General features: G+C 37.7%; 1 pseudogene; it reads right to left on the reverse strand.

Annotated features, from left to right (window-relative positions):
• Window positions 1-6,097: 6,097 nt before the first annotated feature.
• LOC105512419 lies at window positions 6,098-6,843 on the reverse strand (annotated as a pseudogene).
• Window positions 6,844-7,407: the final 564 nt, after the last annotated feature.

Consider the following 7,407-nt stretch of genomic DNA (forward strand, 5'->3'; position numbering starts at 1 on the left):
GTTTCCCACTATGTGTCCGTCTATTCTCATCATTTAGCTCCCACTTTTAAGTGAGTAAATGCAGTATTTTGTTTTCTATTCCTGTGTTAGTTTGCTAAGGATAATGGCCTCCAGCTCCATCCATATCCCTGCCAAGGACATGATCTCATTCTTTTTTTTATGGCTGCACAGTATTCCATGGGGTATAGGTACCACATTTTTTTTACCCAGTCTATCTTTCTTGGGCATTTAGGTTGATTCCATGTCTTCATTATTGTGAATAGTACTGCAGTGAACATACATGTGCATGTGTCTTTATAATAAAATGATTTACATCCCTTTGGGTATATACCCAGTAATAGGATTGCTGGGTTAAATGGCATTTCTGTCTTTAGGTCTTTGAGAAATCACCACACTGTCTTCCACAATAGCCAAACTAATTTACACTCCCACCAAGAGTATATAAGCAAGGGTTTTTCTCCACAACTTTACCAGCTTCTGTTATTTTTTAACTTTTAATTGTAGCATTCTGACTGGTATTAGATGGTATCTCATTGTAGTTTTGATTTGTATTTCTCTAATGACCAGTGATTTTGGGCTTTTTTTAATAAGATTACTGGCTACATGTATGCTTTATTTTGAAAAATGGCTGTTCATGTCATTTGTCCACTTTTTTAATGGGGTTGTTTTTATCTTGTAAATTTGTTTAAGTTCTTTATAGATGTTGGATATTAGGCCTTTGTCAGATGCATAGTGGGCAAAAATTGCCTCCCATTCTGTAGGTTGTCTGCTTACTCAGTTGATAGTTTCTTTAAGCTTTTTAGTTGAATTAGATCCCATTTGTCAATTTTTGCTTTTGTTGTAATTGCTTTTGGTGTCTTTGTCATGAAATTTTGCCCATGCCTATGTTCTGAATGGTATTGCCTAAGTTGTCTTCCAGAATGTTATAGTTTGAGGTTTTACATTTAAGTCTTTAATCCATCTTGAGTTAATTTTTATATATGGTGTAAGGAAGGGGTCCAATTTCAATCTTCTGCATATGGCCAGCTAGTTATCCCAGTACCATTTATTGAATCCTTTCCCCATTGCTTGTTTTTGTCAGGTTTGTAAAAAATCAGAAGGTGGTAAGTGTGTGGTCTTATTTCTGGTTGTGTATTCTGTTCCATTGGTCTGTGTGTCTGTTTTTGTACCAGTATCATGCTGTTTTGATTACTGTAGCCCTATAGTATAGTTTGAAGTCTGGTAATGTGATGTCACTAGCTTTGTTTTTTGTACTTAGGATTGCCTTGGCTATACAGGCTCTTTTTTGGGTCCATATGAATTTTAACATAGTTTTTTCTAGGTCTGTGGAGAATGTCAGTGGTAGTTTAATGGGAATAGCATTTAACCTATAAATTGTTTCGGGCAGTATGGCCATTTTCACAATACTGATTCTTTCTATCCATGAGCAAGGAATATTTTCCCATTTGTTTATGCCATCTCTGGTTTCTTTGAACAGTGTTTTCTAATTCTCATTGTAAAGATCTTTCACCTCCCTAGTAGCTGTATTCCTAGGTATTTTATTGTGTTTGTGGCAATGGTGAATGAGAATTCATTCCTGATCTGGCTCTTGGCTTGACTGTTGATGTATAGAAATGTTAGTGATTTTCGCACATTAATTTTCTTTCTTGAGACTTTGCTTAAGCTGTTTATCAGTTTAAGAAGTTTTTGGGCTGAGACTCAGGTTTTCTAGTACAGGACCATGTCATTTTTGAATAGGAATAGCTTGACTTCCTCTCATTTTTATTTGAATGCCCTTTCTTTCTTTCTTTCTTTCTCTTGCCTGATTGCCATAGCCAGAACTTCCAATACTGTATTGAGTAGGAGTAGTGAAGGAGGGTATCCTTGTCTTATGCCAGTTTTCAAGGGGAATGCTTCCAGCTTTTGCCAATTTAGCATGATGTTGGCTGTGGGTTTGCATAGATTGCTCTTATTATTTTGAGGTATGTTCCTTCAATGCCTAGTTTATTGAGACTTCTTAACATAAATGGATTTGGAATTTTATCTAATGCCTTTTCTGCATCTATTGAGACAATCATGTGGTTTTTATCCGTAGTTCTGTTTATGTGGTGAATCACATTTATTGATTTGCATGTGTCAAACCAACCTTGCAACCTGGGGATGAAGCCTACTTGATCATGGTGCATAAGCTTCTTGATTTGCTGCTGGATTTAGTTTGCCAGGATTTTGTTGAGCATTTTTGTACTGATGCTTGTTAAGGATATTGGATGTCCTTTATTTCCTTCTCTTGCCTAATTACTCCAGCTAGGACTTCCAGTACTATATTGAATAAAAATAGTGAAAGTGGGCATTCTTGTCTTGTTACAGATTTCAGAGGAAAGGCTTTCAACTTTTTCACCATTCAGTATGATTTTAGCTGTAGACTTTTCATATATAGCTTTTATTGTGTTGAGATATGTTTCTTCTATATACAGCTTGTTGAGAGTTTTAATCATGAAACAATGTTAAATTTTACAAAATGTTTTTTCAGCATTTATTTAAATGGTCATATGGCTTTTGCTCTTCATTTTGTTAATGTGATGTATCATGTTTGTTGATTTGTGTATGCTGAACCGTATTTGCATCCCTGGAATGAATCTCACTTGATCATGATAAATGTTCTTTTTAATGTGTTGTTGAATTTGGCTTGCCAGTATTGTGTGGAGAATTTTTGTATCTATATTTATCAGGAATATTGGCCTGTAGTTTTCTTTTTTGTTATATCCTTATCCTTATCTTTTTTGCTGTATCCTTATCTTTTCTGTTGTATCCTTACTTGGTATTGCAGAAATGCTGATACTGTAGAAGGACTTTGGAAGTATTCCTTTCTCTTCAATTTTTTGGAATTGTTTGAGTAGGATTGGTACTAGTTCTTTAAGTGTTTAGTAGAATTCAGCACCAAAGTTTTCAGGTCCTGGACTTTTTTTTTTTTTAATGGGAGAGTTTTTATTAGTACTTCAATGTCATGACTTGTTATTGGTCTGTTCAGGTTTTCTGTTTCTTCATGGTTCAGTCTTGGTAGGTTATACATATGCAGAAATGTATTTATTTCTTTCAGATTTTCCTATTTGTTGGCATATAGTTGTTCATAATAGTCTTTAATGATCCTTTGTGTTTCTGTGGTATCAGTAGTAATGTCTCCTTTTCATTTTTGTTTTAATTTATTTGGTTCTCTCCTGTTTTGTTTTTTTGGTTTGTTTGTTTGTTTTTTACTTAGCTAAAGGTTTGGTGATTTTGTTTATCTTTTCAAGAAAAAAAAAACACAAAAACAAATTTTTGAGTTTCTGGAGAGCTGAACATATAGAAGTTCCCAGAGAGTGGCATGCCCAGGGAGGGCATGGAAGCTCTGAATCACTTCTGTCAGACCCATCTTATGCACTTTTTCATCCGTGTCTTTTTAATATCCTTTTTAATAAATCAGTAAACATAAGTTGACCTTTCGGTGACCAAGATGGGACCTGAAGCAAGCTTCCATTGACTCCTGCTGCTTCACTGACAACTGGCATCCTGGTATGGGCATGGACTGTTTTTGTCCAGCTGAACCTGTTGAAGGTTGCAGTAGCTTTTGTAACCTTTCAGGAGGCAAAGGGGACACTTTCCCTTGCACCCTGTAGTTTTGGCACTGTGAGTAGGACACCAAAGCCATTCTGCTTGAAGCGGCAGTGAAGGGAACCCAGAATCTGACAAGTCAGCAAAAGGAAATTCATAGAAAGAATATTGACAAATACTTGTGAACACAGATTTCTCATAACTTTCAAGATAATACCATGGGAATAGGTAAAGACTTTCAGGACTTCAGTTAAAAAGCTGATGTGGGCCTGGCGTGGTGGCTCATGCCAGTAATCCTAGCACTTTGGAAGGCAAAGGCTGGTGGATCGCTTGAGCCCAGGAGTTCAAGACCAGCTTGGGCAACATGGCAAAACCCTGTCTCTACTAAAAGTAGAAAAATTAGCCAGGCACGTCGTCCCATGCTTGTAGTCCCAGCTACTCAGGAGGCGGAGAGGGGAGAATTACATGAGCCCAGGAGGTGGAGATTGAGCTGAGGTGAGCTGAGATTGTGCCACTGTACTCCAGCCTGGACCACAGAGCGAGACTCTGTCTCAAAATAATAATAATAATGATAAAAAGTTGATGTTCTCATGAGGATTGCTAACCCAACATCAAGCAGAACAAAAGTTAATTACATGGGACTGAACTGATAGAAAACTGATGCTTTTTATGACTTTTTTGGTTGAAACATTACCAATTCTTTTTCTATTTTGTTTTCAGAGCCAAACTTTTTTTCCTTTTGAGGTATTTATAGCTTATAGCAATTGGGTAGAGTTTTATGAGCAAAATTAAAACATTTGCCTTTCTTTCGACCTGATTTCTCCAAAATTTGGAAACTATTTGAATGTTCTTATTTTATGGCAATATAGATATTTTCATAAGTTCAATAAGAATCTGTCTTCTGCAACGTAATGACTGGAATGTCACATTTTCAGAGATGACCAGACTGCCTTGAGGGAATGGAATTGGCTTTATAAGACAATAGACTTGGAGACAGACTGGCCTGGTACGTTGTCTACATGGTTCTCTTACAAGGCTCCTGACCTTACAGTAAGAAAAGCAGATCCAATTCTGACAGGCCCAGGAACCTCAGGAGAATTAGGGACCTTGAGAAGACAGGAATTCACCCAATTTGTATAAGTATTATAGCAAAGTCTAATGGTGCATTCATGGCTTGGCTTCCCAGCCTCAAGAGGCTTTGAAAGTCTAATCTGAAATTTGTTATGAAAAAGCTCCAGTAAAGCCAACTTACAAAGCTGTCTTTAGGGCTAATCACTATTCTTGTTGCATTTCATACAAATAAGCAGGTCAAATGTCATGTGGACACTTATTTTAGAAGTCAGTTGGTCCTACTAACATTTACCTTTGGTAAAAAATGGGGAACTAGTGAAAGAAAAACTGTTTCACAGGAAACGATATACATTTTTTATTAGATTCTAGCCCTGACCACTGTTTCTGAGTTTTTATTATTTTCCTACAATTTGGACTAAGCTCTGAATTATTTCTTGGCTACAACAAATCTCTAAAGAAGAACCTGGATTTAATTTTCTTCATGATGTTTTCAGTTGGCTCCCTAATGAAACTGGTCGTTTTGTTTTTTTCATTATTTCATATAAATTCTCTTTTTGTTTATAATCCCTATATATTACTTCTTCCAAGAAAACTGAAATGATATCATTTCCAAAGACTAGAGATGATTCAACAGGTGATAAATCAAGGATCTTACTGAGGTCTCATTCTATGCCACTCTGTGATGCCATCCTAATTTTACTTTTGAGTGCTCTTAAAATAAAAATTCCTCACTGAGACTTCTCCTTCCCTCCTCAGTGTGAGACAGGACTCTCAGAAGTGAGCTTTCTGACACTCAGATTTTGATCAGTTCTTTCAAAAAGAAAGATTTCGCTCAAAAGGAAGAAATGAGAAATAAATCTTTAAATTTTTAGGCTCAGTAAAGCATTTAAAATCTAACAGTCAAGTCTCACCACCCCTTGAGTGAGATAATTACCTCTTGAAGCCACCTGCTATGTGGGCTTTAGACTAACTGACAGCAAGTAGCCATACAATGCCATACACACTATCGTTGAACAATGGATAGCCAATCATTAACCAATGTCATTTTCGTAAACCAATGAGAATTGCTGATGAACAACTTTGGTAATCGCCCATTCTCCTAATTCATCCTTTGTTTTCTTTAAAAACCTGGGTCTGTTGCTTGTTCTCTGGAGCACTCCCCAAGACAACTTGGAAGCATGTCCTGGGTTACAGTCCTAAATCTTTGTGCTTGAATAAACTGTCTGTAAACTAAAACACAAAACAAAATGAAACAACAGTGATCTTTTATATGGTTTTCTTTGGTTTCTATTTGTTTCTGCTCTAATCTTTATTATTTTTTTCCTTCTAATTATTTTGCATTGGGTTTGTTCTTGCTTTTCTAGTTCTTTGAGGTGTGTTGTTGGGTTGTTTATTTGAAGTCTTTCTACCTTTTTTTTTTAACTGTAAAATAAGTTTATTGGTGGTAACATGGTATAATTTACTCCTGATATCTGATGTTACAAACTGTAGGGTCCTTGAGATATGCAGCATCCTTGTATGTAACTGGCATAAACCCTATTATTTGAGGTTTTTTTTTTTTTTTTTTTTTTTGATACGGAGTCTCGCTTTGTCACCTAGGCTGAAGTGCAGTGGCGTGATCTCGGCTCACTGCAAGCTCCGCCTCCCGGGTTTACGCCATTCTCCTGCCTCAGCCTCCCGAGTAGCTGGGACTACAGGCGCCCGCCACCTCGCCTGGCTAGTTTTTTGTATTTTTTAGTAGAGACGGGGTTTCACCGTGTTAGCTAGGATGGTCTCGATCTCCTGACCTCGTGATCCACCCGTCTCGGCCTCCCAAAGTGCTGGGATTACAGGCTTGAGCCACCGCGCCCGGCCTTGAGGTCTCTTAATTGCTTTTGTGATTTCTTTCTGTTTCTTCCCACAAAGACCTGTTTTGTGCCTTCCACGAATGCATCCAATAAATGGAAAAATAAACCGGGACAAAAGCTGTACATTCTTAAAATCTACATGCTTTCCACACAAGGTACATTTCTTAAGGGCTTCTTTATAAGAATTTTCCATTGGAATGGGCAGGTCCTCATTGGTGGATATCTGTTTATATTGTGAACAACCTCTTCTTCATAGCACCACGTGAGTCCTGGGATGTGTAAGGCTAACAGCAGCCATTACGAGGTGTGTCAACTTCTTCCTCCCCAGACCACTGCAGACAGCAACTATAGCGGCCATGGTTCCACATTCCTCCACTGGTTCTACCTTTTTATGTAGGCATTTATTGCTATGAACTTCCCTCTTTGAGATGCTTTTGCTGTATTACACAGGTTTAGGTGAAATGAGTTTCTTGTAGATAGTATATAGCTGGGTCTTGTTTTTGTTGTTATTGTTGTTTGTTTGAGACAAAGTCTCACTCTGTCGCCCAGGCTGGTATGCAGTGGCATGATTTTGGCTCACTGCAACCTTTGCCTCCCAGGTTCAAGTCATTCTCTTGCCTCAGCTCCTGAGTAGCTAGGATTACAGGTGCATGCCACCATGCCTGGCAAATTTTTGTATTTTTAGTAGAGATGGGGTTTCACCATGTTGACCAGGCTGGTCTAGAACTCCTAACCTTGTGATCTGCCCACCTTGGCCTTCCAAAGTGCTGGAATTACAGGCAGGAGCCACCTTGCCCGGCCATGGGTCTGTCTTGCTTTTTATCCATTCAGTCATTCTTTGTCTTTTAACTGGATAATTTAATCCATTTATATTCAAGGTTATTATTGATAGGTAAGGGTCTATTACTGCCATTTTATTTGT

Source organism: Colobus angolensis, unplaced genomic scaffold, assembly GCF_000951035.1.
Source record: "Colobus angolensis palliatus isolate OR3802 unplaced genomic scaffold, Cang.pa_1.0 Scaffold211, whole genome shotgun sequence".
Taxonomy (NCBI): domain Eukaryota; kingdom Metazoa; phylum Chordata; class Mammalia; order Primates; family Cercopithecidae; genus Colobus; species Colobus angolensis.